The following is an 18,938-nucleotide window of genomic DNA, read 5'->3' on the forward strand; positions in this document are numbered from 1 at the left end:
TTCACTGTTTCACTGGGTTCAGATTATGTAGCAGCAACGCCTGTACATTTCTTCCCCCTTCAATCAAAATACAATCAACTCTGACGCAAAAAAGAGTGTTAGGATGATGACAGCTGAACAAAAACGCTGAAAAAATAAACTGATAATGTGTGTAAAGATGTAAAGATCTCAAAGTAACCAGCGCTCAGTATTCAGTGAGACGTATTCAGAATAAGAAAGCATGGAGGTCTTGGTGTCTATCTATCAGGGCCTGGGTGGGGGAAATTGGGGGCAGCACTGTGTCACTCACCTCCCCCATCATCATCACACAAAACACAGGGCCTGGAGGAGAGATTTCAACTCATGCTTATTGTTCAAGACCTCTTTCTCACACCATTATTCATTATGTGTCTTTGAGAACGTAAGGTTAAAGATGATGCCCATGCCAATGGGTCAACACGACATTTTCAGACTAAATTATTTAGTTATCTAGTGCCGCCTTTTCTCCATTCTTGGCAAACTGGCGGCAGATGGTCCCAAGAACAAGCAGGGCATTCAAAAACACGCGTAACAGCCCTGCCAAAAGCACCTCCACCCCAGATACCACAGGACGGTATTACCTCTAATTAGGAGCGGCTTTTGTTTCTGGATCAGCCACCTCTCTCCTGCGCTGTAAAACCACAACCCGACTGTCTTTAAGAAGCTCAAGTCTGCTGTGACTAACACCCTCTTTGTTACTCCACCTCTCCATTTATGGCAACTCGGCTCAAATATAAATATAAATTTCAGGAGGCACTCCAGAGTACTATTTCCAACGCAGGCCACACGAAACACGCATTCGTTGTTTGTTTATTTTCGAAGAAGTCTGCTGAAGGCACCTACAGTGTCCAATCTCTGTCCTCGACATCTTGGTCGCTTACATCTCCAAACGTTCGTACAAAAGCAAAAATCACATTCTTGATTAACGTCTATACTGCCTGGGCTTATTGCGGTACGGAGCCCAAATGCATCGCACTGTAAACAAGATTTGAGATTGTTTCCATGCCTCGGAGCAGGGGAAGTAACTGGAGGGTAATGAAAACAGTGCTGAAACAAGCAGGATCAGAGCTTCTCTCTCCTCTCTGGACAGCTCATAAAACATGCATTGACTAGAACGGTTTTAACCATTCTGCCGTTTTACTGCACTGTTCTCAGGAAGAGCGTGCGCTTATCAACCCATACACAAAACCAGACCCTGGTTTATTTAAAGATGTGCGGGGACATAAAAGAGCACCTGTTTAGAAAAAAGATAAATAAACGTTTACTAGAGGGAGGCAACTAAACAATGGGTTCAGGGTCGTGTTTAAAGCAGCGTACAGTGGCAGCCGGCAGATTAACTCGTAACGCATTCATGTGTGAAATGGAGACTTATACAGATAGCGTGTGGGGCTTCAAGAAAACGATGACATGATGATTTTTCATCATTTTGTAAAATTAATATATTCGATTACCACTCTCAGCCTTTGGTGCATTCGCACAATGCATACTCTGAAAATACCCCAGTGTTTTACAACAAAGCACAGTGGGAGATGGCGAGGGGGTGGGGGTCTGGTATTGCTGCTTATGCAACATGGCCGTTTTAGCCAAGGAACCAAGGTGCTTTAACTATAAAGTAGCTAGTGGACAATTTAACCAGCTGGAGATAAAAAAAAAAGTGTCACAAATGATCTTTATTAGTTAGCAAGTAAATAAAGCTTTTGCAAATGTAAAAAAAACATTATTATTATTATATAATTAATAATATATAACATAATAATAATAATAATAATAATAATAATAATAATAATAATATTTTTTTGCCAAATTAAGAGAATAGGATTTCCTATTCTTTCCCAAGCCTCTTTTAAAAAAAAAAGTAAATTCAAATAATGCACTGGATTTAATGCCCATAACATTTTAACAGTGCATCATGATCACAATATTCAACACCGCATCCCCAGCCTTGTGTTCTTTAGCAAGCTGGACCATTTCTTCCACAGCACGGCAATAAATGAACCTCTGGGGGCAGGTTTGTGTACGTCCGAGTTAAAATAGCTTGGAAATGCATGGGTAAGCTCATAAACAGAGCGAGCATGTTCAGCACAGAGCCACATTCATCCAAGTGTATACACATGTGTCAATCTAAATGAGTAGTCCATTGACTGCTGAGCAACTGTATTTTCTCTAAACTGCACACAGTGCAGAGCTAATAAAAAGCTTGGCTGAAATGAAATGTGGCCTGACCTTTTCGGCTCTTTCTTTTAGCGGCTCCTCTACGTAGATTTCCTGCAACCCTCATGTATCATGCTGTTAAATAGGGCCGTTCTCCTTTGCTCAACCTGTGTCCCCTTTAAAAGGGAACGGGCACATTTCAGCTATGCTGCTAATAGTATGACTGAGAACCACGCAACTACAGAACAGGCTCGCTTTTTAATGAAAGACGACAGAGGCTTGGCTGCAAAGCACGAGCTTTCGACACAATCTGCAATAGAAAAATGAGACGAAATCCCTTTCGAAAGAGCTTTGTCCCTCGGCTAATTATTAATAAGTACTTCCCAAGTCTCACACGTCAATTTCTGTTTGCATTTTGTCCCGTTATCTTCCGAAAACAAGATCTGATGAAGATTTACAGTCTTTGTTACTAAGAGGAACATCTTAATGAGCCACTCGGCAAAGATAAGGCAGAGTCGCTGCATGTTCTACATCTCTAACCCTCTGCACCAACAGCAGATCAAAAATTCAATAATGAATGTGAAATTGCTGTAATTAATGTCTGTGAGTATCCAAGTGGTCTAAAAAAGACACAAACATATGTATCTTGATTAATTTAACAGTATATAAGAATAATCTCCAAATCAACATTGAGCCCAAAAACCCCCAAACAAATTAGATTTTAGATAAGAGCTCCATTGATCAGCACTTATCAAACCGGCCATGAAAAGGCAATGGTAACCCAATCCACCCATTCGGAAGTGGTTGGGAGAGTTGCATCTCCACAATAGAAACATTCTGTCCACAATGTAATCCATTGTGTTCATTCAGCGAACAAAGCATGCAGCGTTTAAGAACCGTTCGATTACACTAAAACGGCCCAAATCATCGCAAGTCAAAACAATGCGAGAGGGACCGCGGGAAGAATCTGTTATCAACTTGGCTCGAGAATGAGACTTGAATGGCTATGAATGAGAGTGCCACTCGAGCCCCAATGTCATTCGGCTGACCCGCAGAAACAATGATGCGCAACTGTCAAAACACTGCCGCTCTCCAAAAATATTCCACCCGGCCACCACCGATTCTGTGACTCAGCCGAAACACATTTTATATAATTTATTTCAAATAGGGGAATATTAAATTGACATCCACAGTTATTTTTGTGGATCCCTGGTGGCCAGTGCTATGCCTGTTAAACAAAAAACCTACATAAACTCAGCTCAGTAAAAACAGATGCCAATAGTCATTTGCAACAGTATTCTAGCCGAGTCAAATGCTAGACACTACAGTCTTTGTACTGAAAATACAAAACAAACAAATCAATATGGAAATAGACATAGCTCAAAATAGATCATTTAAATCTAAATAGATAATCTAATCAAATAAGTTTGCTTCGGGCTGCAGGACTATGAATATTAAAGTCGTCATTGTTACAAAACAGCGACCACTTTGCCTTTGTGAGAAAGACAAACATACGCAAGAATCAGCGGCACGTACACTAATAACCTTGGGCTGTCTAACCGTTCCATTACTTTATGGAACTGTATAGCATATAAATAGCAGATCCATTTCAACTCAGTCTGCTAGGGCTCTATTTCAGCTTCCCCATCATTAAATATTTATCCTTGCAGAGTGGCGGATTGTACAGAGGTGATAAGAAATCCAAATTTTCGACTCTCTTTCCCAGCCCACCCATTTCCAGTGTCTGTAACCCTCTATTTCCCCCCTATGTGCAACAGAGAGAGGTTTATTCAAACAGATTACCTACAAGTGTTCCTTTAATCGGCACAAGCCGGGGCTGCGGCAGTGCCCAAATTCCCAAAGGGAACGCTTTCTGCTTGTTTTATCAGAGAAATCTTTTTAAAATATCTAAGGAAAGAAACAATTGTATTTATAAGGAAGACTTCTTCCTTTCTAGAGAAGTTTAGACTGGGGGAATTTTAAGTATCGTATTCAGCATCTCTGAGCCCATTTGTACCTCCGACATGCCAAATTATGATCTAAACAGCCTGTGCTAAAACAAAATAGAAGATCTGCCCTTGCCAAATAAGGAAAGGATCTTCATTGCGAATCAAACATAAATTTAAGTAGGGCCGTTGCTTGCTGCTTGTGTGAGCGTTTGGCTCTGGTTGAATCTGGCATCTTAAAGCGTATAATGATGAAAAGATTTCATGCCTCAGCCTTGTGGGTGGTTGCTGTCGGGTGCGAATGCATCTCCAGCGGACCCTGCGTGCTTCAAAAGCTCCTAGGGCCGACCTACGGTACTTCACAGGTATTTTTGGACGTACAACAAAAACATCTTTTTTAAGGCTCAATGGGACGGCCTGCCAGCGATGGCAGCTCAAACTAACAGGCTGGGATCCAAACGGAGACTCTAGATACGTGCTGGGAACTCTCTCTAAAAAGATCTAATAAACGTTTACTGAATAGCCAAGAACTTCAGTGGAAGGCGGCGAATCCATCTATATGCAGTAGACGAAGCATGGCATCACAGACCAACTTTATTGGACTTGTATATAAAAAGAAATTAAAAAGTAAATAAAGATTACAAAGCACACACTTAACAGTTCCCAGAACAGCATGTTATCTTCCAGCATATTATTAGCTTTGTGTGCCGAGCAGTACAAATATAACATTTACGCAAACATTCTGTATTACTTTGATATTGTTTTTATGTTTCTGTATTTCACTATAAAGCTGTGTAATCTAGTTTTAAAATGAATGGTGAGATTGTGTCGTGCGTTTAACCAATGCGTAACACTACCCCGACTGTGAACCATAACCTGACCCTGCGGTGACCATGTTTCTGCATGACCCCGTGGCGCCCGCATATTAATCCCCCAGAATGATACACGAGCATAAATCCACCACTATGGCATGCATGTCAGATATATGCAACTCCCACAATTACAAACTATCAAGATTTGGTAAAGAATTTCCAAACGAATATGGCGATATCAAGTAGGAAGGCAAATACTCAATAGCTCTGCTATGCTTAATGGAGACTTTAGTGGGATTGTGGTGTATTGCCACAATAGGGTATAATTTCCCTCCCGCTCAGATGGAGGCACTTTACTCTGATGAAGAACAGGACCATTGAGCTGATTCTATGGAGCACAGTTTCTGTTTCACCCCCCTGTTTTTTCTTTGTCCTCTCAATGACACCTCCTTATACATCACGCATACACAACAACAAGCTTGTCATTTTCAAATGTGACGGACCATTCAAGTCATCGATTTATTGTAATCAAAGAAGATGCAAAAGGCTAAGATGAATAAGCACGGGTAAATAAACAGCAAAGGTCTTGGTGCACAACCTCACTTCGAAATTCTCGTTCATTAAAGCGGCGTTAACAGCTGGTTACAGCCAGTGGAGCCGTAGTTGCAAAATCAATCACCTCAGCAAGTATTGATATGTCTCGCAGCCTGTTTACAATTTAATCTCTAACATGTCAGAGCCATTATTTTCCTAATCACAACTCTCGCTCTCCTGCGCCTTTGTCTCTGGCTCATGTTTAAGGGAACAAAAAGGTCACAGGCTTGAGCGCTCCCTAGGGCACAGCCTGCCACCGCTGTAATTATTCCTGAGCAAGAGATGACAGATGAAGTGGATCAAATCAAAGGTGTCAGTGGCTCTTATGACACCGGCCCAGTCGCACAGGTTAAAACGGAGGTCAAGCTAAAAGGGAAAACTAGTTAATGCCTCCCCCAAACAATTACGTGCCAAGTGACATCATAATTCCAGCCCTCGTTGTCTGCCAAAAAAAATAACGTGAAGAAAATCCATACCAACATCTATTTGATTGATGGCTCATTCAATTGTAACGGATAAAACAACCTAATAATGTGTTCATTACTCAAAGTGCATCCAATAACAACAGTGTCCAAAAATATCTCACACAAAACATAAGGATATCATCAGCAAACTCTGTATCTTAGCCAGTAATCATTGAGAAACGGAGGCTGATGTATTATTTACCGGCTCATGAATAATTCAGAGCAAACAGCAGATTTAATGCATAAATAAAGCTGCGATACACTTGCATTAAATGTTTACTCACCAAAATAAGATCTGAAAGTACAAGCACGCCATAGCAGCGCATTTGAAAGTTTCTGTCACACGTTTTTTTTCTTAGTTACTCGTGCTAAATGTGAAAATGGTTTGCAGGTGGTGAGAGCTGCAACCCTCTTTGTTCAACTCTGTGAAACAGAGATCGAAAAGAGACACTCGGGTGTCTAAGCACAAGATCTCAATTAGTTAGTTCAAACACGAGCTAGCATGTTTCCCTTTGTCAAATACAAACAATATGAGACCTAAGGAAGTCCATGTTCCAGTTTAAGTGGTTACGGTTTCTTAACTATTTCTTTGATGATTTGCAGATGAAAATATTTGGGAAGTTATTTTGAAAATAATTCAGATTACTGCATTTAGCAGCAGTTTGCAAAGCAAAACATAACAGCATGACTTCTCAGCAACGCTTACTAAACAATAAATTATGAATACAAACAAGCAGAAACAATTCTGGTGGAAAGGTTAATTAGGCTGATTCAGAGAACGGTCTCTGATGGCAAACATGTCAGCCGCAAACCCCTAAAGGGCACGCTATTGACCCTTGCGCTGAGGTTGGCCTAGTTAAAATGTCTGCTGTGTGGTGACCCTCAAAGGTTTCTGATGAAAGACAGACTGTATTCCTACTGCAATGTGTAAATATAAAACACCTTGCAGGGGAAAGCAAAATCAAAAACAAACACGACTGATCACAAACTAGCCAATTGTAAATATTTATTTTATTTTGCTCAGCCTGTGCTTTATTAGAGTATTTACACACATAAAACAGATGCTACGAAGATACACAAGTTATCAAACTGACAAATGACTTTGATAGCAACCTAACACAAGTGCCTTTTTCTCAAGGGCAAAATATCGATAATAGTGCACAGCAAATTTCCGGCTCATGGATCACCTCTGTGGTTTGAACCCAGAAACATCTGGGTTACCGGAACAGAGCTTTAACCTCTACACAAACAGGGTGAAGTTTTTTACAATCTTGCAAAAATATACGAAACTTCCTCGGGCCAAGCAGAGACATTTTAGAGGCACTGTGTCTTTGTCTGTAGGGCACAAAAGCTTAGACATCTGAAAAACTGTCAAGCTATGCACCGCTGAGACATCATGGCATGCAACCAGCCCTGCTCTCACAAGTTCACACCTCAGCCACCCTGACATCTGCATTCAATGTTCCAGCAGAGGAACAATCCACAAGTTTGTGTGATATTGAGGGATAGTGTCCAAAACATTGTAAAAAAAAAGCACAATGGCTCAACAAAACTTTAGTCAACACACAACGTCTTACATTTTGAGGTAAACCATTCATGCAAAACTAATGCTGACCGTTAGCATTAAATATGATCAGTCAACCAAACATGAGCGCATGACTGTAATCATATGGTCTTTCGTTAATAACGTTTCTGCAAAACCTGTCCTTTTCACTTGAAAGTTCATATTGCTCTAAATGAGGCTATTATTTTTTTTCTTTTTAGCGCCGTGCCAGCTTATTTGGCAGTGTAGGTTATTATTTTATCAGCAACAAATGCTTCTTAACACTTACATTTAAACACCCTGCATTCACCTACTTCATAACAAAACTATTTTTACACTTTTTTTATCAGGATGAGGAAAGATCTATTTTCTTCTGCCAGCCAAGACAGATTTATTTGATCACAGAAAGATAAATTCAGACACGAACTGTACTATTATTCAACAACTGCCTAGTTTGTTCAGAACAATGTGCATATTGTGTCACAAAGTGGCAACTTATCACCTACGGAAAAACAAAATAAATCAATTGCATGAAAAGAGCCGACCTAGCAGAGTAATCAGTATCTGCCTAAAAAAAAAAACAGACTGGTCCGTTAAATTAAAAATTCTTCTGAAACAAAAACCCAACATGAATACAGATGACCCATGTTGGTGTCTTATCCAACAACGCCCTGTATCTCTCGGGCTAACAATGCATGTCTGTGTCTCTGTACTGTTTAAGTGTTTGGCCCTTACTAACATAGTTTGGTGTCACTGTAATGTAGTAATCTTGATGAACGCATATCCACCCACCATAACACAGATTCTGATTTTTATCTAGTAGCTTTAAGCTATTTAGTTTTTGAGGGTTGAGACTATACCCCACAGTAAAGCAAAAAAAAAAGACATTTTACAACAGTTGACAGGAACTACATTGTAAAATAATCTGTAAAAAAAAAAAAACGGTAAAATGCCGGCAGCTGGGGTGTCGGAAAAATACTGTAAAATAATGGGCACAATAAATCACAGAAATTTTCCTTTATACAATTATACATTATGCACATTGACATGTTTTTCATGTGATTTTACAATGAATATGTCAATTTGCATTATATTTCTGTAATTTTACGATTTTTAACTGTATTTTAAAAAACATGGAAAATCTGTACAATAAAACTGTAAAATTACAGGTTTTTTTTACAGTGCAGAGAAACAGATTGCCTTCTGTAACATCAGTCCAAGGCGTTTGGTTTCGAAACAAGACACGCTTCAACCCAGCATGTTTATCCAAGAGGAATTTTTAGATATATGTACCACCAGGGATCTAGTGTGTTTTATTTCTCCATCAGATGCTCAATGACAAGAACAGAGTGAATGCTACTAAGGGTGTGCACGCAGAAAAGCATAAAGACTCCATCTGACATCCCTAACAGAGCAGGAAAACAGTGAGGCCTGTGGGACCCCAACCTCACTTTATGACCATGTGCTGAATTAACAGGTCCAGATGTCCCCTCTCACTTAACATGTGTGAGACATCTCGAGCAAGGTCTCAGCTGCTTTAGGCCTTATTAAAAAAATATCAGTTTCAATTATACCCATTAACTTCTCGCACTCCTCTGGTTTACATTTATTTGACATCAACAGCATTCCCGCCAAGATATATACGCATAATGCATGAATCGTCCGATGCGAGACTGGAGGTATGCTATGCTGTACTGTTAAATAAGATTCGATTCAATTCATCAGTGACCATTATCCACCTTTGGGTATAGACAGAAACTTAAGAGAAACTAAAAAGGATATTGCTGAAACAAGCTACCATATAGTCAAACAAAGGCGAGCCTATTACCAGACAGATATCAATCTGCCGCTAGTACCTGCTGCAGCAGAAGCATTCAGACGACTCAGCTGCATGGGCTGTTTATAGTTTGACAGTGTCAGGTCTCTTTGTCACTAGGGCTATGAGCAGGCGCCTGTGGTTACTGTATCTATTATCAAGGGGAAAGTGCCAACATTCTTGTAAACAAAGGCGAGTCCACCTACAAGTTACGAAGAGACAAAGACAAACCTGGAAACGTTGGGCCAACCGTCCGTCTTGATCGTTCTCAAATATCATCTTGAAATAAATTCGAATGAATAGGCTTTCAGCCGATCAAGCGTTCATCCGTTAACGGTTTTTCGCATTTTGATAGCCATAACCGTGACAATACAATAAGGCAACAGGAAGCTCAAACATGACATTAATTACCTTTGCCCTTTCTCCAATTCATCAAGCATAACATTACTCTTCCTTGCACCACAGAACTGAACTCGGTCTGCGTTATAGATGCGACACCATTAAGGCACACAGAGGAGATGTGCAGCGTAATACCAGCCAGTTCCATCATGCGAGCAGATTAAATAACATGCCTGCCCAAGCCCTGTCAAACATTCAGCAGGCACCGAGCTTCAACTGATCCGCTACAACACACACTATGAAGAAACCCCTCCGTCAGCCCTGCCACACAGTCTTTGATCCAGCTATCGCCCATTTGAAGGCTTTTAAAGGTGGGGGATCACACACAGGCAAATCTATGTGCAGAATGCTTAAGGTGACAAAAATGATCTCAGCTTGTAAAAGAAATGATGTCGGATAATTCAATTACAAGCAAAACACCAAATCTGTTTCTTATGTAGTTTCTGCCTTGAAAACACACAGGCTAAATGTTATTGTGCGCTTAGGCATTAAACATTTAGCAGCCTTTCTCAGCTGCTCAAGCAAAGAGCCAAGCAGTTATTAAGGGAGAAGGATGACACAGTTAATCATACACCCACCGACTGCAAATGAAGGCACCGCACCCAGATGTATCATAACAAGAACATTAAAATATACTGCACTCACGTTGTTAGCAAGAAGTCATTTGGTGTAAGAGAGAGAGCCAAGCCTTTCATAGAAGATGAGAAGAACCTCAAAACAAGAACACCAAATGCCAAGCTTCTTTAATGGTTGCAAAGTTATGGAATTTTGGAAATATTTCAAGTTGGAAACATTCGGAATGAAAGGAAGTTATTTGTAAAATTTGTGTAATTTATACAAATGTATCACATACAGTTATTAGCTTCACCGACATCGGACTCATCTTTTTCTGTGTGCCACAATTCTTATATATTCCCATGAAATTCCACATTTTCCAGCATTACCTTTTTTACATTCCTTGATTTGAACTTTTTAGCTTACAAATTGCTTGCAAATGTGTGCCTCTAGGACTGTGGAAGACTTCAATTAATGGGCAATTAGTAGTAAACTATGAGTACATTTACACCTGGTATTAAGATGCCTAGTATTAGGTTTTGTTCGATCAGATCACAAGTAAATGAGAGAGATGCATGTTTGTTTACACCTGGTGTTTTAATCTCTCTTTTTTATGCAAAATTAAACAAAAAAGAAAGAAGTAGAGAGCAGCCACTCTGGTTTTATCAATGAAAGCCTAAGGACCGTGCCGAACACTACTGTGCTGGGTACATCACACATTAGGTCAGTAGGTGAAGAGTAGGCGGTCTTGAGTGTTTACACCACAAAAGCAATCCGGTCGAATGTGTTTTCGAATATCCTCTGAATGTGAACAAACTTAAATGTTTCACACCCCATTTACACTCGTATTTAGCATCGTCCACTTGTGATCTGATAGACCAAAATGCATCTTAATACCAGGTGTAAACAGGGCCTATAGACGGTTTCACGGGACGCACACACGTTGTCCCGGACACGCGCCTGAACCAAAGTGTCTGTATTTATTTATCATCTGGCTAGTGGCTAAACTGATCTCTGAAACAAATACATTGTCGAAAATAAAATGTTTTGGTTTGCTAAAGACGAGTGTGGATCACAACTGTGCAAAGATGTTTGCCAGGAGGAAAAGAATTCAAGGACCTGTAGCTTGTAACCAATACTTTTATATAGTAAGTTATTGTTAGCTTAGTGTAATAGTTGAAATTTGTCCTTTATTTCCCTTGTTATCAGAAATAAACTACTATAAAAGGACTCTGTTGTTATTGATTCAATGTGGAAGTCTACCGGAAGTTGCGCTTAGTCCACAAAAGCCATTTGTTTATGTTGTTGCTGCTGAAACGGTCTTAGTAATCTAGCTCAAACGGCTTTCCATAAGTGTAACAAAAGACAATGAAAACATTCTGTTCCCTGCTGTAGTCTTTAGTTCCTCTGCTGGAGACGCTTCACTAAATGTTTGATTTCTTTCACCTCAGACTACCCTCAAAGCCATGGCATGTGTAACTGGGTTCATAAAAGCTTTTCTTCTTCTCTCTCTCCATTTTCTATAAACCAAAGGATTAGGAGACTGTATCCAAAGTTGTTATGATTAGAGATTAATGATGTCAATGTGTGTATAGACTGGTCAATTCCATTTTTTAACAACATTTAATCCTTATCCTTGTTATTAAAGCGAATCTGTGACCACACAAGTCTGCGACCCTGGATTTATCAGTTTGACTAACTCTCCAAACAATACTAATAGTTTTGTTTCCAGAATGTGATCCAACCCCAAATACCATCTTGTTGTTTAGGATTAAATGATAAACAACTGAAAAGGAAAGAAAATCATCTTAGCATGGGGGATGGGTTGGGGATCACTTTAGGCACAAAGAGTAGGCCCTTCCTAGTATAAATAGCACCTCTCTTAATGTGCAAAGTAACAAAACATTCTGCCGCCCATGTAAAAGACACCCTCAAGAAATTAACATATTCAGAAGTCACATGAAATTAAAGTATGACCACTAAACCAAAGAGGGAATACAAGCTGCTTCCTCCACATGCACAGCATGGAGAACAAGATCAGATAAGGCAGGCTGTGAAACAAAAACGGTTTCAGACAAGTCTTTTCAACCACCACCCAGTTATCCCACACATAACAGACAAACCCATTAGGTCTTTACCACCAACATAACAACCATAGAGTTTAAACAACCACGTTTATCATATGTTCACATATACCAGTTAACAAAGAGAACTTGACTGTCCCATGCCAGACACCAACTGGTCAGGCAAGTCTACCAAAAATCTCTCCTCCCCAGCTCCTAGGGTTTTCAGTAAACAAAAGGTTTTAACTCATCACTTCAAATATCTCAAGGACAGCACAGGGGGTTAGCAAGGGTTCATTCCAGAAACACTCTTGTGATTATGTTGTAGATTACTTTTTAAGTCTGGCAGCCAATAGAGATAAGTTTGATAATGACTGAGATAAACAGAATGCTTAATGTATTGATGATTCATAGCAAAAGCACCTTCAACTCTAAATGCACCATTTATGCTGCTACCCAAGCATTAATAATTCACTTAATGCATAGGAGCTCTTCACTTAATAAAAAAGGGGGACAACTCTTGGAAGTACCGAAAGAGATTTTACGAATGCCTTTAGTTATGCTGACTTTGAAGAAAACGGTGTAACAAGAAAAACAATGTATCTAACTTGATAGACTGCTCACTAGGAGTCATAAAGCATCCTTTAAAGATTACACACCGCTTGTCTCTTTCAACGGGAATCAAAAGTGAAACATGCAATAAAAAACAGTCTGCTTTCAACTTCTAAGCCTGCAGCAATTGCCAACATTCCTTCTCTATCCCCCCATTTACCTTCCCACCCACTCGAGCCCTCCAAACTCCCTCTCTCTTTTCATTTTTTTCCACGCAGTCAATGTCGTTACTCACCCGCCAGTATGATGATCTAAGTTCCGATCGGACCGCTGCAAACAACTTCAAACCCAAATCCGCGTCTGTTCCTTCAAAAAACAAACCCGCGAACTTCTCGGCCTGGGCCAAAATCCAAGAACCCGAGGCTGAACGATATCACGCGGACACGTTATCCCGAGAGAGCCGCCGTCCATACAGATGAGAAACTGGGCAAATGCCTCAACAAAAGACGACCTCGCGTTGCTAATTTATGCGCGTTCACGCCGCCCGCGGACTCGTTTGTGAACGCACGCGGTTTCCACTCCTTCAGTCCGTGTGATAACTTCTCGGCTTTGACGCTTTCGGAGAAGTAAAGCTTAATACGGTGCGGTAGTTTGTGGAGGGTAAATCACGGAGTTCACCGTTTACAGACTCCGCTTCCTTTTCACACACACATACACACGCGCGCGCGCTCACACTCACGCGCTCTCTTCTCTCTCTTCCCCCTCGCGTTTTCTTTCATATGCACACACACCGCGTTTCTCTCTCTCTCTTTCTGTATAACCCCCCTCCTCCTCCTCTTCAGCTGTTCAACAGACGCATCCACATGGCTGACCTAGTCTTTCTTTATCCAGGCACTAGTGAAGGAGAATTACCCCCCTTCCCTCCACCGCACACCACTTCTAAAAAGCGAACAAAACAAAAACATGGACTGGATTCAAATGCTTGTCGACGACAAATGAGCGGACGGGAATCGTGATTGATCGTAAAACGTAAAAAAACTGCATCGCTAAGCAAGATGTTGAATCCGGTGTAACATTCAGACGACTGTTGTTAGGGAATATTAATACAGTCCCCACCCTTACAAAAACACAATCATAAACGGCAAGATCTTACCGTTCACACAAACCACTGATTTCGTCTATTGATTTTTGGTGTCCAATAATCAACGCCCAGTTTGTATTGCCGTGCTTCGCTGTGAAAAAAAACCTCAAGCGATTGGGGGTTGAGAACAAAACAACCAGCTCAGATTATACATACATGGTGCTCTGGGTTTTCATTCTCATTTGCATATTCATATAATGAATTAATTACTCTTTTATTCCCCCACTGATGTGCCAGATTCAGTATTCACAATTGTGCATTTCAAAAAAGATTGTTGCCTCTTTAACAATTTAAATGATTTATTTATGTTTGTTTGCATAGCCTACAGAATGTGTTTGTTTATATGTGTAATGGCAGAGCATTATATTATCAATGTAAAGGTCATGAGTTTAATAACTAGGGACACATACTAATAAAGAAAAATAAAACGTATGCACTGTAGGTAGGATAAAAGCATCTCCCAAATGCATAAATGTAGAATAAAAAATAAAAATACATACAACATTAATTAATATACTAGTTTAACAACCACATGACCCTGTCAAAATCTAATATATCAACACACAATAAAAATGATATTCTCCACACCAACCAACATCAATGTTATGTATTTGCGGAGGCAGCTAAAGATCAATAGGAACTGAGTTTGGTGTACTGTGGGCCCTTTATTGTGCTGCAAACCATGTAGCATGTCAGGATTTTAAAAGGAGGAGGTGTCCCTAGTGATCCCAGTGCTGGCAAACGCTCTCCAGCTCCAGGGAAGCCAGAGACAGTGTGACTTCTGTTTCTCCTGACAATCCTCAGCTCTGCCTTGCACCCACACATACACACAGACACGCACGCACACCCCAGCAGGCTTCCTCCTCCCCTCCTGGAAAGCGTTTGAGCTTCACATTCAGGCGTATTTATTACATTTACTCAAGTGCATCCATATTTATCTCCCCGAGCCGCCCTGATAGCACTTACAATGTGCCCAACAGGAAACCTGAGTCACTTGCTTATGCGAGATCCTCGCTGTGCAAGAGGAAGATATTTAGAGAATGCAGTTTTCAAAGAGATACCAATCATTGCTCTCAGCCAATGAGAGATTAGCTACACTGGCTCATGAGAAAAAACACAAAACAATGCGTTTGACACGATGGCAGATTGTAAATTACTGCTCGCATGCACGTTCAAGAGGAAAACCGAACAATGTATGGAGCATGTTTATTTGATGAATATTAAATCATTGTGTGCAAATCAAACACTTAGCCTGGATGACTGACATTCATTATTAAAACGCTAAATCGTACACGGAGATGTTCGACTGTTATTTCACAAAACGCAGTGGTAACATAATCGAAGCGCACTGATGGCACTAATAAATTTTCATCTAATGCATGCTGTAAAATGCCAAGGGTTTCGTCTGATTTATCGAGCAGCACGCAAAACACAAGCAGGGCGTTCTAAGGAAATGTAAGCCAGTTGGTTTACGAGACTGAAAGGGAATCAAAATTGTTTCAAGGGTGAATGCTTTGCATTTCATGCACTCAGATGGCTCTTCCACACGCATTCGCAACAGCAGATGAGATCCCATTATCAGGCAGACGAGAACTCCACCTCCAGGATTTCACAGCTCCTCTGTTTATCACATGGCCCTGTCAAGTTGGGCACCATTAACCGATAATGAAAGGAGACAACCGGTGCAGTTACAAGCAAAGCATTCTGCATTCTACAGGCCTAAGCATGTATCTGGGAAGCTGACTGTGTCTATTCAGTTCAGCTCTGTATTCAATAACGCATCACAATGGCTCAGCTACTGTACTCTGACCCCCTCACACCATTGCATTATAGAGGCGGTTTAGCTTTAGATGCAATTCAATGAATAAAATAACATCTGAGTTGTTACAGGCGTTAATAAAAACGTCTAATATGATTATAAAAAATATATATTTGGTTGTTATATCCAAAAAATAAATACCACTCCTTACTGATATAATGAATTTTCAATAACAGAATAGATCTCATTAGCTGTATACGAGTGATTTATTATGTTTCCTCCTGCTTGACTCTCAATAGGTATTTGAAGACAGTAGGAAAAAGTCTGATTTAAAATGCTCTGCCATACTAATAAGTCAGCCAGTAGCTGGAACAACAAAAAAATGAGAAAGAAAAGATGACATGGTTGAGTGAGCCAAGCTTCTGAGCACTTGGCAAGCCTGGGAGGCCCTGGCCCCTTAAGCACTCATATCTAGTAACTTCATTTAATGCATTCACCAGGGATCATCAGACAAGTGAAAGGGAGTCAGAAAAAAGAAAAACATTCAATAGAAATGTTCCCCAGTACAAGGTTCAGCGAGTCATCGAGCAGTAAAAACAGCATGAAGAAATTAAACGTAATCTTTCACACTATTTCGAGGACAGACAAGATTTATTCCCCCAATTGTGTCTTTAAGGAAACGACGCTGTCTAAAACAGACAATAACAAAGCGATACAAAATAACAGTAGTAAGTCCGGAGTGGCCAAAAGTGGAGGGTGATCTCAGCGAGCACTGTTGCCTTTTCTTCCTCTCGCCCACTTTTTTCGCCAGAGGTCATATTCACACTCAGATGCCTGCCATCAAGAACAAACACTTGTGCTTCCCTTCGACAGACACCAGCCACTTCCACCCCCATTTACTTTTTACATACACACAGACTTGCACACTTCTTCGGGCTGACAGCCCCTCTCCAATAGCTGACGAGAAAAAATTGCCTTCAATTCAGCGGATGCCATTTTAGCATTCTTGCACTTTTAGGATGAGACTATTTTACAAGTTTTGAAGCTCGAGGGAGGAGTGTGCTGATGGGGTAAAAACATAGCAGCAGAAATCTTTCACAAGCAATAACCAGACCCACTGACAAACAGGATAGTGTACCCTTTTACATCTTTTTTTTTTCATTTCAATAAACACAGGTTTCTCATAAAAGAGACTCAACTGGTTCTAACTTTTGGTTAACGTCTGGATCAGTTTTTAAAAAAGCAAGCAAGTTTGTTTTGGCACGTAAAAAATGTTTATATGCTCTTAACAAAGGGATTTTTATATAATCTACACTTAAGCTTTTTTGACGAATACATCATAGAAGCAACATACCAAAACAGTACAACCCTCCCATTTTAAACTGTAGTTAAAGAGATAACTGCCTTCCAACCCATTATTTAACATCATAAACGCAACGAAGAAGAAAGCAAACCTCCTTTGATGCGAGGCAGGAACGCTCAATTTCATTGAGAGATTACCCTGTGGCAAGCCCTACATAGTTATATTGTTTACTTTGCCGTTCGTCCATATTTGGCAGGCTCACGAAACCTCAAACCCTGTGACACTTCAGTGAGGTTTATTTATCATATTGCCAAGCTACACAAACTCATAAAAATCCATCTTTCAAGGGACAGCTTGACTCAAAACCCATCGCATTAGGAAAAAGCGACATAAGCATTTACAATTCCAGATGTGTTGCTGTCACCCGGTAAACAAATCAGATCAGAGAACATAAAGGGGAGCTTTTTGTGTCTCCTTTCATGTAATTACACAGTACAGACCTCGCTGAGAGATGGGTGGCGAACCGCCTGACATACTGACTAGTTCTCTGCCTCGTGTGTAAACTCGTACTCAAATCCAAATGAGCGGTTACTTCTGAAAATAAACACCAGCCCTCGGTCAGATTCATACACGAGCTCACGCCGGTTTGTAAGTGGCTGTGAAGCTCCTGTTTGGGTGCTGTAATTTTCTTTGTTTGCCGGTGGTAAATGGCCCATATGGGCTTCAACTCCTCCCTCTTCTACTATCTTTAATTCGCTCTTAAGACGAGACAACAAACAAAGATACTCAGGCGTCCCTGGGTGCTCAGCCCCTTTCCACATGTATTCACAGCACTCACTTGAGCTGTTTTAGGCGAGAACTGCCATGCATTTGTCTCACAACGGCTGTCATTCAACATTATTAAAAACTGATTAACAATACTACCCCCTACGGCCCTGTATGTGTGTGAATGCAATTGCAAAAATCTATACACATACATACATATTGTAAATTGCAAAAAATGTATACATACATACATACATACATACATACATAGTAAATGGGAAGAAATTCATACACACACACATACATACATACATACTATAAATTGCAAAAAAATTATATACACATACATACATACATACATACATACATACAGACATATTGTAAATTGCAAAAAAAATTACATAAACATACATACATACATACATACATACATACATACATACATACTGTAAATTGCAAAAATATATATACACATACATACACAAAGTTTACCTCTCCATCCATCCATCCATCCATCCATCCATCCAAACATCCATACATCCATCCATACATACATCCATACATCCATACATACTGTAAATCGCAAGAAATGTATATAAACATACATACATACATATATACTGTAAATTGCAAAAATGTATATACACATACATACACAAAGTTTACCTGTACATACATACATACATACATACATGCATACATATATACATACTGTAAATTGCAAAACTGTATATACACATACATATACATAAAGTTTACCTCACATACATACATACATACATACATACATACATACATACATACCGGTACATACACACACACACACACACACACACACACACACACACAGTAAATTGCAAAAATGTATATACACATACATACATACATACATACATACATACATACATACATACACACACACACACATACATACATACATACATACATACATACATACATACACACACACACACATACATACTGTAAATTGCAAAAAAATGTTAATACACATATATTAAAAACTACAAAACTACCTAACCATATTTCTATGTATTTC

General features: G+C 39.9%; 1 protein-coding gene across 2 annotated transcripts in view; it reads right to left on the reverse strand.

The window, feature by feature from the left end:
- Positions 1-13,751, reverse strand: part of rerea (arginine-glutamic acid dipeptide (RE) repeats a) — a 137,991-nt gene extending 124,240 nt beyond the window's left edge. Inside the window, exon 1 of one of the 2 annotated variants that reach the window (XM_065285859.2) lies at positions 13,209-13,751. The gene's annotated coding sequence lies outside the window, so the exon portion shown is untranslated. The remainder of the gene's footprint in view (positions 1-13,208) is intronic. The other variant, XM_065285858.2, reaches the window with a different exon arrangement.
- Between the last annotated feature and the right edge of the window lie 5,187 nt (positions 13,752-18,938).

Source organism: Paramisgurnus dabryanus, chromosome 21 (assembly GCF_030506205.2).
Source record: "Paramisgurnus dabryanus chromosome 21, PD_genome_1.1, whole genome shotgun sequence".
Lineage (NCBI taxonomy): Eukaryota > Metazoa > Chordata > Actinopteri > Cypriniformes > Cobitidae > Paramisgurnus > Paramisgurnus dabryanus.